We start from the raw sequence: 18,709 nt of genomic DNA on the forward strand, positions 1-18,709 counted from the left end.
GACGACCCTGGAGACGACGACGACCTGGAAGACCGAGAAGCAGAAGAACAAGAGGCTGCAGAACAAAGAGCAGAAGGATATTAAGCATAACACTAAATATCAGAGCAAAAAATATTATCTAAATTATAAGCAGAAGAAGACTAAGCAGTGTATGGGGGTGAGTCCGTTCCTCCTCGTGGTGCCCCTGGATAAAGCCTGATGCTGCAGGCCAAACTGAACGCGGACAAATGTAACTGTTTTGTGACAGGCAGAACGGAAGGTGTAATCTTCAAACTTTTATAGATAACAACTACGGGAATGCCTGTCACAAATAAGAATATGATGAAGAAGTAGAATATGATGAAGATAATAGTAAAATAAAAAGAATATGAACAATGTAACCCAAAAAATAATAGGTAGAAGATGAAGAAGAAGATGAATAAGGTGAAGAAGTTGATGTCAAAGAAGCTGATGATGAGGATAATGAAGAAGAAAGCGTGGGAGAAGTAAAAAAGAAGGTGCAGGGCGTGGAAGTAGTGAAACATCAATATCTGACATAAAAAAAAAAAAACTTAACATACTCAAATTCTTTCTAACGCCGAACGTCATAAAAAAAAAAAAAATCCTGCTATTCTATTACATTGGGCTAAACCTCTGTGCCTTTAATATCTCCGCCACGTCCCCCAATACATCCTACATTATTCTTAGTTGTTTTCCTTCATGTAGAATGAACCTACAAGTTTATAAAGGGTTTATTTTAATTCCGATATTTTCGTCCCATTGACTTGCATTGGGATCGGGTATCGGTATCGGATTGGATCCGATATTTTGACGGTATCGGCCGATACTTTCCGATACCGATACTTTCCGATATCGGAAAGTATCGCTCAACACTAGTTATAATCAAGTTTTTTATACGTCTCCTTATCTCTGAGATGTTTAAATGCCTCTCTCTCGTAGAGAGTATTAGGCCAAAGTACCACGTTTCCCCCCTTGTCCGCCGGTTTGATGACTATGTCGTCATACTTTTGTAGTTGTTCCAAGGCCAATCTTTGTTTAGATGTTAAATTATCATATCTACGCCTTGTTGAAATTTTTTGGAAATCCTGCAACACCATCTTAGTAAACATTTCCACTGCCGGACAAGCAGACAAGGGGGGAAACCTGGTAGACCTGGGCCGACAATCATGTGGAAAAGTACCTACCACTCCAGATGTTTGCTCATCCAGGAGATCCTCCAGTGCCATGAGGGCCTCCCTTTCCACATCATCACTTGTCAACAAGCAGTTGTCTTTCTCAAATAATTTCTTAAAGATCAATTTCCTTGAGAACAAGTATAAGTCCTTGGTAGCTGTGAAAAGATTGAATTTATTAGTAGGGGAGAATGTCAGACCCCTCTGTAAGACATCCAATTGATCATTAGAAAGCATGTAATGGGAAAGGTTGATTACCTCAAGGCCCTTATTGCCTTTTTTATTTTGTTGGGTAGCTTGAGCGTTTTTACGCTTAGCCATGCTTCTCTCACGGTTGAGACCAGAATTGCGTAGATCATAAAATTTTGGTTGATTTTTATTTGACTCTTCACTTGAGGCAATAGATACCGTGGAGGCAGATCTGGCACGGGAGGATCCCCTCGATCGATTTCCACTTCTATTCCATCTATAGACCATATTGGACTGTCGGTCACTCAAGTCACGTTGGAATTTTCTTGATTTGTTTTCACATATACTTTTCTCCCACTTACTGAATTCATTGTCCAATGTGTTGTGGGCGTGGCGCCAGCCCGCTCACATGACCGGCGCTGACGTTATGAGAATGAGGCTTGGGATGCATACAGTGGGTCCTGCGGTTCACGCATGCGCAATTTTCACGTTTTCACTTGGTCACATGATCGGATGTGACCGCTATTTATATGAGACTGAGACCTCTATTAAGCCACGCCGCCTGAGGAAGCGGTAACGTTCAAACGCGAAACGCGCGTTGGGGTATGTGACTGGGATCCGGACGGGACTTCTACTTCATCCCACATGGGTAATTGATCTCTTTATTTATATTATGTGCATTTTTGGCTTCTGGCTACTATTGTAACACTGATGCATATATTCACATTTATCTAGCCGGGCTGCCAGCGTTTGGTGGATAGCCTAAGTGCATTTTGTTGATAGCACATTCATTGCATGTTTATAAAATAATGATTGCATTTGTCCCGTACTGGTGTTCTCAGCTCACTATTGTAACCACGGATTTAGTCACTTCATTACTTTTGTGTTAACTGGTAATGTTTTACTTATGGCAGTTATGTGCCTTTAATAAACTTTTGTATTTTTCGTTAAACCTGATTTTGGTCACTTTTTTGACTCATGGTTCTCCAATTCGTGCAACATTTATGGTTGAGTCGCCATTTTTTTCTGAAATACACGGCTGATGTTCTTTTATGTGCACATTTATTTATGTCTTATAGTCTAGGTTCTTCAAAGTAGCCACCTTTTGCTTTGATGACTGCTTTGCACACTCTTGGCATTCTCTTGATGAGCTTCAAGAGGTAGTCACAGGGAATGGTTTTTAATTCACAGGTGTGCCCTGTCAGGTTTAATAAGTGGGATTTCTTGCCTGATAAATGGGGTTGGGACCATCAGTTGTGTTGTGCAGAAGTCTGGTGGATACACAGCTGATAGTCCTACTGAATAGACTGTTAGATGCTTTTTTCTTGCCATAATACAAATTTTAAGTAAAGAAAAACGAGTGGCCATCATTACTTTAACCCCTTTCTGACATCGGACGTACTATCCCGTCGAGGTGGGGTGGGCCCCCATGACCGCCGACGGGATAGTACGTCCAGCGCGATCGGCGGCGCTCACGGGGGGAGCGCGGCCGATCGCGGCCGGGTGTCAGCTGCATATCGCAGCTGACATCCGGCACTATGTGCCAGGAGCGGTCACGGACCGCCCCCGGCACATTAACCCCCGGCACACCGCGATCAAACATGATCGCGATGTGCCGGCGGTGCAGGGAAGCATCGCGCAGGGAGGGGGCTCCCTGCGGGCTTCCCTGAGCCCCCCGCAGCAACGCGATGTGATCGCGTTGCTGCGAGGGTCTTACCTCCCTCCCTGCAGGCTCCAGACCCGGATCCAAGATGGCCGCGGATCCGGGTCCTGCAGGGAGGGAGGTGGCTTCACAGACGCCTGCTCAGAGCAGGCACTGTGAAGCAGCCTGCACTTCTCGCAGATCGGTGATCTGTCAGAGTGCTATGCAAACTGACAGATCACCGATCTGTATTGTCCCCCCCTGGGGCAAAGTAAAAAAGTAAAAAAAAAATTTTTCCAAATGTGTAAAAAAAAAAAAAAAAAATATTCCAAAATAATGAAAAAAAAAAAAAATATTATTCCCATAAATACATTTCTTTATCTAAATAAAATAAAAAAAACAATAAAAGTACACATATTTAGTATCGCCGCGTCCGTAACGACCCGACCTATAAAACTGGCCCACTAGTTAACCCCTTCAGTAAACACCGTAAGAAAAAAAAAAAAAAACGAGGCAAAAAACAACGCTTTATTATCATACCGCCGAACAAAAAGTGGAATAACACGCGATCAAAAAGACTGATATAAATAACCATGGTACCGCTGAAAACGTCATCTTGTCCCGCAAAAAACGAGCCGCCATACAGCATCATCAGCAAAAAAATAAAAAAGTTATAGTCCTGAGAATAAAGCAATACCAAAATAATTATTTTTTCTATAAAATAGTTTTTATCGTATGAAAGCGCCAAAACATAAAAAAAATGATATAAATGAGATATCGCTGTAATCGTACTGACCCGACGAATAAAACTGCTTTATCAATTTTACCAAACGCGGAACGGTATAAACGCCTCCCCAAAAAGAAATTCATGAATAGCTGGTTTTTGATCACTCTGCCTCACAAAAATCGGAATAAAAAGCGATCAAAAAATGTCACGTGTCCGAAAATGATACCAATAAAAACGTCAACGCATCCCGCAAAAAACAAGATCTCACATGACTCTGTGGACTCAAATATGGAAAAATTACAGCTCTCAAAATGTGGTAACGCAAAAAATATTTTTTGCAATGAAAAGCGTCTTTCAGTGTGTGACGGCTGCCAATCATAAAAATCCGCTAAAAAACCCGCTATAAAAGTAAATCAAACCCCCCTTCATCACCCCCTTAGTTAGGGAAAAATAAAAAAATTAAAAAATGTATTTATTTCCATTTTCCCATTAGGGTTAGGGTTAGGGCTAGAGTTAGGACTAGAGTTAGGGCTAGGGTTATTGCTAGGGTTAGGGCTAGGGTTGGGGCTACAGTTAGGGTTGGGGCTAAAGATAGGGTTAGGGTTTGGATTACATTTACGGTTGGGAATAGGGTTGGGTGTGTCTGGGTTAGAGGAGTGGTTAGGGTTACTGATGGGATTAGGGTTAGGGGTGTGTTTGGATTAGGGTTTCAGTTATCATTGGGGGGGTTTCCACTGTTCGGGCACATCAGGGGCTTTCCAAACGGGATATGGCATCCGATCTGAATTCCAGCCAATTCTGCTTTGAAAAAGGAAAACAGTGCTCCTTCCCTTCCGAGCTCTCCCGTGTGCCCAAACAGGGGTTTACCCCAACATATGGGGTATCAGCGTACTCAGGACAAATTGGACATCATCTTTTGGGGTCCAATTTCTCCTGCTACCCTTGTGAAAATACAAAACTGGGGGCCAAAAAATAAGTTTTGTGGGAAAAAAAAGATTTTTTATTTTCACGGCCCTGCGTTGTAAACTGTAGTGAAACACTTGGGGGTTCAAAGTTCTCACAACACATCTAGATAAGTTCCTTGGGGGGTCTAGTTTCCGATATGGGGTCACTTGTGGGGGGTTTGTACTGTTTGCGTACATCAGGGGCTCTGCAAATGCAACGTGACGCCTGCAGACCAATCCATTTAAGTCTGCATTCCAAATGGCGCTCCTTCCCTTCCGAGCTCTGTCATGCTCCCAAACAGTGGTTCCCCCCCACATATGGGGTATCAGCATACTCAGGACAAATTGGACAACAACTTTTTGGGTCCAATTTATCCTGATACCCTTGTGAAAATACAAAACTGGGGGCTAAAAAAATCATTTTTGTGAAAAAAAAAAGAATTTTTATTTTCACGGCTCTGCGTTATAAACTGTAGTGAAACACTTGGGGGTTCAAAGTTCTCACAACACATCTAGATAAGTTCCTTGGGGGGTCTAGTTTCCAATATGGGGTCACTTGTGGGGGGTTTGTACTGTTTGGGTACATCAGGGGCTCTGCAAATGCAACGTGACGCCTGCAGACCAATCCATTTAAGTCTGCATTCCAAATGGCGCTCCTTCCCTTCCGAGCTCTGTCATGCGCCCAAACAGTGGTTCCCCCCCACATATGGGGTATCAGCATACTCAGGACAAATTGGACAACAAATTTTGGGGTCCAATTTATCCTGTTACCCTTGTGAAAATACAAAACTGGGGGCTAAAAAATCATTTTTGTGAAAAAAAAAAAGAATTTATTTTCACGGCTCTGCGTTATAAACTGTAGTGAAACACTTGGGGGTTCAAAGTTCTCACAACACATCTAGATAAGTTCCTTGGGGGGTCTAGTTTCCAATATGGGGTCACTTGTGGGGGGTTTGTACTGTTTGGGTACATCAGGGGCTCTGCAAATGCAACGTGACGCCTGCAGACCAATCCATTTAAGTCTGCATTCCAAATGGCGCTCCTTCCCTTCCGAGCTCTGTCATGCGCCCAAACAGTGGTTCCCCCCCACATATGGGGTATCAGCATACTCAGGACAAATTGGACAACAACTTTTGAGGTCCAATTCATCCTGATACCCTTGTGAAAATACAAAACTGGGGGCTAAAAAATCATTTTTGTGAAAAAAAAAAGAATTTTTATTTTCACGGCTCTGCGTTATAAACTGTAGTGAAACACTTGGGGGTTCAAAGCTCTCAAAACACATCTAGATAAGTTCCTTAGGGGGTCTACTTTCCAAAATGGTGTCACTTGTGGGGGTTTTTAATGTTTAGGCACATCAGGGGCTCTGCAAACGCAACATGGCATCCCATCTTAATTCCAGTCAATTTTGCATTGAAAAGTAAAATAGCGCTCCTTCCCTTCCGAGCTCTGCTATGCGCCCAAACAGTGGTTTACCCCCACATATGGGGTATCGTCGTACTCAGGACAAATTGCACAACAACTTTTGTGCTCTAATTTCTTCTCTTACCCTTGGGGAAATAAAAAAATGGGGGCGAAAAGATCATTTTTGTGAAAAAATATGATTTTTTATTTTTACCGCTCTGTATTATAAACTTCTGTGAAGCACTTGTTGGGTCAAAGTGCTCACCACACATCTAGATAAGTTCCTTAGGGGGTCTACTTTCCAAAATGGTGTCACTTGTGGGGGGTTTCAATGTTTAGGCACATCAGGGGCTCTCCAAATGCAACATGGCGTCCCATCTCAATTCCAGTCAATTTTGCATTGAAAAGTCAAATGGCGCTCCTTTCCTTCCGAGCTCTGCCATGCGCCCAAACAGTGGATTACCCCCACATATGGGGTATCAGCGTACTCAGGACAAATTGTACAACAAATTTTGGGGTCTATTTTCTCCTGTTACCCTTGGTAAAATAAAACAAATTGGATCTGAAATAAATTTTGTGTGAAAAAAAGTTAAATGTTCATTTTTATTTAAACATTCCAAAAATTCCTGTGAAACACCTGAAGGGTTAATAAACTTCTTGAAAGTGGTTTTGAGTACCTTGAGGGGTGCAGTTTTTAGAATGGTGTCACACTTGGGTATTTTCTATCATATAGACCCCTCAAAATGACTTCAAATGAGATGTGGTCCCTAAAAAAAAAATGGTGTTGTAAAAATGAGAAATTGCTGGTCAACTTTTAACCCTTATAACTCCGTCACAAAAAAAAATTTTGGTTCCAAAATTGTGCTGATGTAAAGTAGACATGTGGGAAATGTTACTTATTAAGTATTTTGCGTGACATATGTCTGTGATTTAAGGGCATAAAAATTAAAAGTTGGAAAATTGCGAAATTTTCAAAATTTTCGCCAAATATTCATTTTTTTCACAAATAAACGCAACTTATATCAAAGAAATTTTACCACTATCATGAAGTACAATATGTCACGAGAAAACAATGTCAGAATCGCCAAGATCCATTGAAGCGTTCCAGAGTTATAACCTCATAAAGGGACAGTGGTCAGAATTGTAAAAATTGGCCCGGTCCATAACGTGCAAACCACCCTTGGGGGTGAAGGGGTTAAGAAATGAAGGTCAGTCAGTACGAAAAATTGGGAAAACTTTGAAAGTGTCCCCAAGTGCAGTTGCAAAAACCATCAAGTGCTACAAAGAAACTGGCTCGCATGAGGACCGCCCCTCGGAAAGGAAGACCAAGAGTCACCTCTGCTTCTGAGGATAAGTTTATGCGACTCACCAGCCTCAGAAATCGCAGGTTAACAGCAGCTCAGATTAGAGACCAGGTCAATGCCACACAGAGATCTAGCAGCAGAAATATCTCTACAACAACTGTTAAGAGGAGACTTTGTGCAGCAGGCCTTTATGGTAAAATAGCTGCCAGGAAACCACTACTAAGGACAGGCAACAAGCAGAAGAGACTTGTTTGGGCTAAAGAACACAAGGAATGGACATTAGACCAGTGGAAATCTGTGCTTTGGTCTGATGAGTCAAAATTTGAGATCCACCATGTCTTTGTGTGACGCAGAAAAGGTGAACGGATGGACTCTACATGCCTGGTTCCCACCGTGAAGCATGGAGGAGGTGTGTTTGTGTTGGGGTGCTTTGCTGGTGACACTGTTGGGGATTTATTCAACATTGAAGGCATACTGAACCAGCATGGCTACCACATCATCTTGCATCGGCCTGCTATTCCATCAGGTTTGCGTTTAGTTGGACCATAATTTATTTTTTAACAGGACAATGACCTCAAACACACCTCCAGGCTGTGTAAGGGCTATTTGACCCAGAAGGAGAGTGATGGGATGCTACGCCAGATGTCCTGGCCTCCACAGTCACCAGACCTGAACTCAATCGAGATGGTTTGGGGTGAGCTGGACCGCAGACTGAAGGCAAAAGGGCCAACAAGTGCTAATTATTTCTGGGAACTCCTTCAAGATAGTTGGAAGACCATTCCTGGTAACTACCTCTTGAAGCTCATCAAGAGAATGCCAAGAGTGTGCAAAGCAGTCATCAAAGCAAAAGGTGGCTACTTTGAAGAACTTTGAATATAAGACATAATTTCAATTGTTTCACACTTTTTTGTTAAGTATATAATTCCACATGTGTTCATGTGTTAATTCATAGTTTTGATGCCTTCAGTGTGAATGTACAATTTTCATAGTCATAAAAATGCAGAAAAATCTTTAAATGAGAAGATGTGTCCAAACATTTGGTCTGTACTGTATATGGGGGGCCAGGATGTGTATATATATATATATATATATATATATATATATATATATATATATATATATATATATATATATAGGGCAGCCAGGATGGTTATATATGGGGGACCCAGGATGCATATATATGGGGGGCCAGGATGGCTATACAGGGAGCCAGGATGCATATGTAAGTGGGTCCAGGATGGATGTATGGGGGGAGGCCAGGACAATGAACCAGGATAGATATATGGGGGGCAGGACAAGGGACATATGGGGGCCAGTATGGATAGCTGGGGGGTAGGATGGGTTTCTGGGGTGCCAGGCTGCACAAGGTACATAGAGGCCAGGGACATAGGGCCCAGGTTGGGGCATATTATAAAATAAAGGGGGCCAGGCTGGGCAATCTATATATATAATTGTCTAAGGGTTTTTCCGTCTGTCTGTCTGTCTGTCTTTCTGTCTGTCTGTCTGTCTGTCTGTCCTGGAAATCCCGCGTCTCTGATTGGTCGAGGCCGCCAGGCCTCGACCAATCAGCGACGGGCACAGCATGGCGACGATGATGTCATAATGGAAATCCCACGTCTCTGATTGGTCGAGGCCGCCAGGCCTCGACCAATCAGCGACGGGCACAGTATCGACGTAGATGTCATAATGGTTGCCATGGCGACGATGATGTCATAAAGGTTGCCTCGACCAATCAGCGACGGGCACAGTCTGCCGCGAATCACATACTACGGGGACATGCATATTCTAGAATACCCGATGCTTTAGAATCGGGCCACAGTCTAGTATTAAATAAATGGGGCCAGGATGAGGGACTTAATTACTGTTCGGGGGCCAGTATGAGGAGCATGCTATATTAGTTTATGGTGACAAGAGAGGAGCATAATTTCTTTAGGGTCCAATTAGGGACATATTGCTACTGTAATATAATTTACTTTTTAGGGGTCCTGTTACTGTGCAGGGCGGCAATATGTGGCTTTTTTTCTTCATGAATATTTCTTCTAGTGTAGAAGTCAGGGGAAAAGTGGGGAAAGTGATCTGGAAGTGATCAGCTATTGAAGACTGTGTGCTATTTTTTGCAGAGATGAGTCCAAGCTGGAAGAAGCAGGTCTGTATTTGCCACTAGGCACTTGAGGGCATTATACAGTATGGAGCATCATGTGAAGCCATTATACAGTATGGAGCATCATGTGGGGTCTTTATACAGTAGTGAGCATCATGTGTGGCTAATAGACAGTGTAGAGCACTGTGTGGTCATTATACAGTATGGAGCATCATGTGTGGCCATCATACAGTATCAAGCACTGTGTGGCCATTATACAGTATTGAGCATCATGTAGGACATTATACAGTATGGAGCACTGTGTGGCCATTATACAGTATGGAGCATCATGTGTGGCCATTATATAGTATAGAGCACTGTGTGGTCATTATACAGTATAGAGCACTGTGTGATCATTATACACTATGGTGCACTGTTGTCATGTTCCCAATGGCAGGGAATTAACAAAAGAACACGGGCAAAAACAGGACGAGCTCTAGGGTGAGGGAACCTGAGCTGACCGCGATCCTGAACCTCAACACACAACTAGCAGCAGCCGGGGAACGTTCCTGGGGGGGCTCTAGACGTCTCGCGCCAGCCGGAGATCTAGCTTCCCCTATCAGAAGAATCACAGACCTTTCTTGCCTCCAGAGAAATATTCCCACAGAAATAGCAGCCCCCCACATGTAATGACGGTGAAATGAGAGGAAGGCACAAACGTAGTTATGAAAACAGATTCAGCAAAATGAGGCCCGCTAAAGCTAGATAGCAGAGGATACAAAAGGTGAGCTGCGCGGTCAGCTTAAAACCCTTCAAAATACCATCCTGAAATTACTTGAACTCATGTGCCAACTCATGGTACATGAGTGGTAATTTCAGCCCACTAGAGCAACCAGCAGCAGAGATTTACATATCTGCAAGCTGGACTAAAAACATGAAAGCAAACATGAAACAGGGAAATCCAGACTTAGCTTGTCCTGTAGGCTTTAGGAGCAGGTAGCAAAGGTAACAGAGACACACTGATACATTGATAGCCGGCGAGGGAATGACAGAGAAGCCAGGTTAAATAGGAACTCCCACTTCCTGATGGAACAGGTGGATGCCAGAGACCGTAGGGAACGCAAGTCACCCAGTACCATCTGCAGCCACCAGAGGGAGCCCAAAAACAGAATTCACAACAGTACCCCCCCTTGAGGAGGGGTCACCGAACCCTCACGAGAACCACCAGGGCGATCAGGATGAGTCCTATGGAAGGCACGGACTAAATCAGTGGCATGAACATCAGAGGCGACTACCCAAGAATTATCCTCCTGACCATAACCCTTCCACTTAACCAAATATTGGAGTCTCCGTCTGGAAACACGAGAATCCAAGATCTTCTCAACAACATACTCCAATTCACCCTCCACCAGCACCGGAGCAGGAGGCTCCACCGAAGGAACAACCGGTACCTCATACCTCCGCAATAACGACCGATGGAAGACGTTATGGATAGCAAACGATGCTGGGAGGTCCAAACGAAAAGATACAGGGTTAAGAATCTCCAAGATCTTATAAGGACCGATAAACCGAGGCTTAAACTTAGGAGAGGAGACCTTCATAGGAACAAAACGAGAAGACAACCATACCAAGTCCCCAACACGAAGTCGAGGACCCGCACGACGACGGCGATTAGCGAACTGCTGAGTCTTCTCCTGGGACAACTTCAAATTGTCCACCACATGACTCCAAATCTGGAGCAGCCTATCCACCACCATGTCCACTCCAGGACAATCAGAAGTCTCAACCTGACCAGAGGAAAAACGAGGATGAAACCCCGAATTACAAAAGAAAGGAGAAACCAAGGTAGCAGAGCTAGCCTGATTATTGAGGGCAAATTCAGCCAGGGGCAAAAAGGCAACCCAGTCGTCCTGATCAGCAGACACAAAACACCTTAAATAAGTTTCCAAGGTCTGATTAGTTCGTTCCGTCTGGCCATTCGTCTGAGGATGGAATGCAGACGAAGAAGACAATTCAATGCCCATCCTAGCACAGAACGCCCGCCAAAATCTAGACACAAACTGGGATCCCCTGTCAGAAACGATGTTTTCCGGAATCCCATGCAAACGAACCACGTTCTGAAAAAACAGAGGGACCAACTCAGAGGAGGAAGGCAACTTAGGCAAGGGTACCAGATGAACCATTTTAGAAAAACGGTCACACACAACCCAGATGATGGACATTTTCTGAGAGACAGGGAGATCTGAAATAAAGTCCATGGAAATGTGCGTCCAAGGCCTCTTCGGGATAGGCAAAGACAACAACAGTCCACTGGCCCGAGAACAGCAAGGCTTAGCCCGAGCACAAACCTTACAAGACTGCACAAAAGAACGCACATCCCTTGACAAAGAAGGCCACCAAAAGGACCTGGCCACCAAGTCTCTAGTACCAAATATTCCAGGGTGGCCCGCCAACGCAGAAGAATGGACCTCAGAGATGACTCTACTGGTCCAATCATCCGGAACAAACAGTCTTTCAGGCGGACAACGATCAGGTCTATCCGCCTGAAACTCCTGCAAAGCACGACGCAAGTCTGGGGAGACAGCAGATAATATCACCCCATCCTTAAGGATACCAGTGGGCTCAGAATCTCCAGGGGAGTCAGGCGCAAAACTCCTAGAAAGAGCATCCGCCTTAACATTCTTTGAACCTGGCAGGTATGAGACCACAAAATTGAAACGGGAGAAAAACAACGCCCAACGAGCCTGTCTAGGATTCAGACGCCTGGCAGACTCAAGGTAAATCAGATTCTTGTGATCAGTCAAGACCACCACACGATGTTTAGCACCCTCCAGCCAATGACGCCACTCCTCAAATGCCCACTTCATGGCCAAAAGCTCCCGATTACCAACATCATAATTTCGTTCGGCGGGCGAAAATTTTCTAGAAAAGTACGCACATGGCCTCATCACCAAGCCATCGGAACTTCTCTGCGACAAAACCGCCCCCGCACCAATCTTGGAAGCATCAACCTCAACCTGAAAAGGAAGTGAAACATCTGGCTGGCGCAACACAGGAGCAGAAGAAAACCGGCGCTTAAGTTCCCGAAAGGCCTCCGCAGCCGCAGGAGACCAATCAGCAACATCAGCACCCTTCTTAGTCAAATCAGTCAAAGGTTTAACCACACTAGAAAAATTAGTTATGAAGCGACGGTAGAAATTAGCAAAGCCCAAGAATTTCTGAAGACTCTTAAGAGAAGTAGGTTGCGTCCAGTCACAAATAGCCTGAACCTTGACAGGATCCATCTCAATAGTAGAAGGGGAAAAGATGTACCCCAAAAAAGAAATCTTCTGGACCCCAAAAAGACATTTTGAGCCCTTTACAAACAAAGAATTGGCCCGCAAAATCTGAAATACCTTCCTGACCTGTTGGACATGGGACTCCCAATCATCAGAAAAAATCAAAACATCATCCAAATACACAATCATAAATTTATCCAGATATTCACGGAAAATATTGTGCATAAAGGACTGGAAGACTGAAGGAGCATTAGAAAGTCCAAAAGGCATTACCAAATACTCAAAATGGCCCTCAGGCGTATTAAATGCGGTTTTCCACTCATCCCCTTGCTTTATTCGCACAAGATTATACGCACCCCGAAGATCTATCTTAGTAAACCATTTAGCCCCCTTAATGCGAGCAAACAAATAAGTCAATAATGGCAAAGGGTACTGATATTTGACTGTAATTTTATTCAAAAGACGATAATCTATACAAGGCCTCAGGGAACCATCTTTTTTGGCCACAAAAAAAAAACATGCTCCTAAAGGGGATGAAGATGGACGGATATGTCCCTTTTCCAAGGACTCCTTAATATAATCCCGCATAGCAGTATGCTCTGGCACAGACAGATTAAACAAACGACCTTTAGGAAATTTACTGCCAGGAATTAAATCTATAGCGCAATCGCAATCCCTATGAGGAGGGAGCGAATTGAGCTTAGGCTCCTCAAAAACATCTCGATAGTCAGACAAAAACGCAGGGACCTCAGAGGGAGTAGACGAAGCGATGGAAATCGGAGGTGCATCATCATGAACCCCCTGACATCCCCAGCTTAACACAGACATTGTTTTCCAGTCAAGGACTGGATTATGAGCTTGTAACCATGGCAGACCAAGCACTAGGACATCATGTAGATTATACAGTACAAGGAAGCGAATCACCTCCTGATGAACGGGAGTCATACGCATAGTCACATGTGTCCAATATTGTGGTTTATTCCTAGCCAATGGTGTAGAGTCAATTCCCTTCAAGGGGATAGGGACCTCCAGAGGCTCCAGACAAAAACCACAGCGCTTGGCAAATGACCAATCCATAAGACTCAGGGCAGCGCCCGAATCTACATAGGCATCTACGGAAATGGATGACAATGAACAAATCAGAGTCACAGACAAAATGAACCTAGACTGCAAAGTGCCAATGGCAAAAGACTTATCAACCTTTTTTGTGCGTTTAGAGCATGCTGATATAACATGAGCTGAATCACCACAATAAAAACACAACCCATTTTTCCATCTATAGTTTTGCTGTTCGCTTCTGGACAGAATTCTATTACATTGCATAGTCTCAGGTGCCTGTTCAGTAGACACTGCCAACTGTGTCATGATTACCCCAATGGCAGGGAAGTAAAAATAACAAAAACGGACTAGCTCTCGGGTGATGGAAACTAAAGTTGACCGTGACCTGAACCTGACACAACACTGGAAGTAGCCAGGGAGTGTTCCTACGATGCCCTAGACACCACGCGCCAGCCGGAGATCTAACTACCCCTATCAGAGGAATATACAGGCCTGCCTTACCTCCAGAGATGAACCCCAAAAGGAGATAGCAGCCCCCCACAGATACTGACGGTGAGTTCAGAGGAAATGACATACGTAGGATGAACAGCAGATTTAGCACAGTGAGGTCCGCTTTCTAGATAGCAGAAGGATAGGAAAGAGTTACTTCACGGTCAACTTCAAAACACTACTCAAAAACACCATCCTGAAATTACTTTAAAACTCCAGTGACAACTCATGCCACTGGAGTGGCAATTTCAGTCCACAAGAGCTTCCAGCTACAGAGAGTCACATTGCAGCAAGCTGGACAAGAAATAACATTAACTAGAAACTAAATTCAACTTAGCTGAACTGGAACTTGAGGCAGGATAATGCAACAGAATGCTACTGATACATTGTTGGCCGGCATAGGACTAACAGCCAAGCAGCCTTAAATAGGAAACTCCCCTAATGGGTGGCAACAGGTGATCAGGGATAGAAGGAGGCACATAAGTGGCACTAGCATAAAACACCACCGGGGGAGCCCACAAACAGAATTCACAACAGTACCCCCCCCTTAAGGAGGGGGCACCGAACCCTCACCAGAACCACCAGGGCGATCTGGATGAGCACAATGAAATGCACGAACCAAATCAGGAGCATGAACATCGGATGCTGTCACCCAAGAATTATCCTCCTGACCATAGCCTTTCCACTTAACCAGATACTGAAGTTTCCGTCTGGAAACACGGGAGTCCAAGATCTTTTCCACCACATACTCCAATTCACCCTCAACCAGCACAGGAGCAGGAGGATCAGCAGAAGGAACAACCGGTACCTCATACCTCCGCAATAATGACCGATGAAAAACATTATGAATAGTAAAAGATGCTGGGAGGTCCAAACGAAAGGACACAGGATTGAGAACCTCTAGAATCCTATAAGGGCCGATAAACCGAGGCTTAAACTTAGGAGACGAGACCTTCATAGGAACAAATCGAGACGACAGCCACACCAGGTCCCCAACACAAAGACGAGGACCAACACGCCGATGACGATTAGTGAACTGTTGAGTCTTCTCCTGGGACAACTTCAGATTGTCCACAACCTGTCCCCAAATCTGATGCATCCTATCAACCACAGCATCCACTCCAGGACAATCCGAAGACTCCAATTGACCGGACGAAAAACGAGGGTGAAACCCTGAATTACAAAAAAATGGAGAAACCAAAGTGGCAGAACTGGCCCGATTGTTAAGGGCAAACTCTGCCAATGGCAAAAAATCAAGCCAATCATCCTGATCAGCGGACACAAAACACCTCAAGTAAGTCTCCAACGTCTGATTAGTACGCTCAGTCTGGCCATTAGTCTGAGGATGGAATGCAGACGAAAAAGACAAGTCGATGCCCATCCTGGCACAGAACGCCCGCCAAAATCTAGACACAAACTGAGTACCCCTGTCAGACACTATATTCTCAGGAATACCATGCAAACGCACCACATTCTGAAAAAATAGAGGAACCAGCTCAGAGGAGGAGGGCAATTTGGGCAAAGGTACCAAATGAACCATTTTGGAGAAACGGTCACACACCACCCAGATGACAGACATCCTACGAGAAACAGGAAGGTCAGAAATAAAGTCCATAGAGATGTGCGTCCAAGGCCTCTTAGGAATAGGCAAGGGCAACAACAACCCACTGGCCCGAGAACAGCAGGGCTTGGCCCGAGCACAAACATCACAAGACTGCACAAACATACGCACATCTCGAGACAAGGAAGGCCACCAGAAGGACCTAGACACCAAATCCCTGGTGCCAAAAATTCCAGGATGACCTGCCAACGCGGAAGAATGAACCTCCGAGATAACTCTACTGGTCCAGTCATCAGGGACAAACAGTCTACCAGGCGGACAGCGATCAGGCCTATCCACCTGAAACTCCTGCAAAGAGCGCCGCAGGTCTGGGGAGACAGCTGACAATATCACCCCATCCTTCAGGATGCCAGTAGGTTCAGAATCACCAGGCGAGTCAGGCTCAAAACTCCTAGAGAGGGCATCCGCCCTCACATTCTTGGACCCAGGCAGATATGAAACCACAAAGTTAAATCGGGAGAAAAACAACGACCAGCGCGCCTGTCTAGGATTCAGACGCCTGGCTGACTCAAGATAAATTAGATTCTTGTGGTCAGTCAAGACCACCACCTGGTGTCTAGCACCCTCAAGCCAATGACGCCACTCCTCAAATGCCCACTTCATGGCCAAGAGCTCCCGATTTCCAACATCATAATTTCGCTCAGCGGGCGAAAACTTTCGAGAGAAAAACGCACATGGTCTCATCACTGAGCAGTCAGGACCTTTCTGCGACAAAACTGCACCTGCTCCGATCTCGGAAGCATCTACTTCAACCTGGAAAGGGAGCGACACATCAGGCTGGCGCAACACAGGAGCAGAAGAAAAGCGGCGCTTAAGCTCCTGAAAGGCCTCCACAGCCGCAGAGGACCAATTAGCAACATCAGCACCCTTTTTGGTCAAATCAGTCAAAGGTTTAGCAATAGCAGAAAAACCCGCTATGAATCGGCGATAAAAATTAGCAAATCCCAAGAATTTCTGAAGACTCTTTAGAGAAGTGGGTTGTATCCAATCACAAATAGCCTGAACCTTAACAGGGTCCATCTCCATAGATGAAGGGGAAAAAATATATCCCAGAAATGAAATTCTCTGAACCCCAAAAATACACTTTGAGCCCTTTACAAAAAGAGAATTAGCTCGCAAAACCTGAAAAACTCTCCTGACCTGTTGAACATGAGATTCCCAGTCCTCCGAAAAAATCAGAATATCATCCAAATACACAATCATAAATTTATCCAGATATTCACGGAAAATATCGTGCATAAAGGACTGAAAAATGGAAGGGGCATTCGTGAGACCGAAAGGCATTACCAAATACTCAAAATGGCCTTCAGGCGTATTAAATGCGGTCTTCCACTCATCCCCCTGCTTAATCCGCACCAAATTATACGCACCACGTAGATCGATCTTAGTGAACCACTTAGCCCCCTTTATGCGAGCAAACAGATCAGTCAGTAAAGGTAACGGGTACTGGTATTTAACTGTAATCTTATTCAGAAGTCGATAGTCGATACAAGGTCTCAATGAACCATCCTTTTTACCCACAAAGAAAAACCCTGCCCCTAGTGGAGACAAAGAGGGGCGAATATGACCCTTTTCCAAAGATTCTCTGATATACTCCCGCATAGCAGTATGTTCAGGTACAGACAAATTAAACAAACGACCCTTAGGAAATTTACTACCGGGAATCAATTCAATAGCGCAGTCACACTCTCTGTGAGGAGGGAGAGAATCAATTTTAGGCTCCTGAAAGACATCATAAAAATCTGACAGAAATGCTGGGATCTCAGAGGGAGTAGATGAAGAAATGGGAACCAAAGGTGCATCCCCATGAATCCCCCGACATCCCCAGCTCAACACAGACATTGATCTCCAGTCCAAGACTGGATTATGAATTTGTAACCATGGTAATCCAAGCACTAAAACATCATGTAGATTGTATAACACAAGGAAACGAATAATCTCCTGATGGTCTGGGGTAAGATGCATAGTCACTTGTGTCCAATATTGTGGTTTATTGCTAGCCAAAGGTGTAGAATCAATACCCTTTAGGGGAATAGAAACTTCCAGAGGCTCTAAATTAAACCCACAACGCTTGGCAAAGGACCAATCCATGAGACTCAGAGCGGCGCCAGAATCCACATAAGCATCCACAGTAACAGATGATAAAGTACAAATCAATGTCACAGACAAAAGAAATTTAGACTGCAAGGTACCCATAGAAAAAGATTTATCAACCTTTTTATCAACCTTTTTTATGCGTTTAGAGCATGCTGATATAACATGAGCTGGATCTCCACAGTAGAAGCACAACCCATTTTTGCGCCTGTAATTCTGTCGTTCGCCTCTAGACAAAACACTATCGCATTGCATATGCTCTGGTGCCTTTTCAGAGGTCACCGCCAAATGGTGCACAGGTTTTTGCTCAGAAGATACCGCCATATGGTGCACAGGTTTTTGCTCAAAAGACACCGCCAAATGGTGCACAGATTTGCGCTCCCGTAAACGCCGATCAATCTGGATAGCCAATTTCATGGCATCATTCAGACCTGTAGGCACAGGGAACCCCACCATGACATCCTTCACGGCATCAGAGAGACCTTCTCTGAAATTAGCTGCTAGAGCGCACTCATTCCATTTAGTAAGCACCGACCATTTACGAAATTTCTGGCAGTATATCTCAGCTTCATCTTGCCCTTGGGAAAGAGCTATCAAGGCTTTCTCAGCCAAAATCTCTAAATTAGGTTCTTCATACAGCAACCCTAAAGCCAGAAAAAACGCATCTACATTTAATAACGCAGGATCCCCTGGCGACAATGCAAAT

This window comes from Ranitomeya variabilis, chromosome 7, assembly GCF_051348905.1.
Source record: "Ranitomeya variabilis isolate aRanVar5 chromosome 7, aRanVar5.hap1, whole genome shotgun sequence".
NCBI lineage: Eukaryota > Metazoa > Chordata > Amphibia > Anura > Dendrobatidae > Ranitomeya > Ranitomeya variabilis.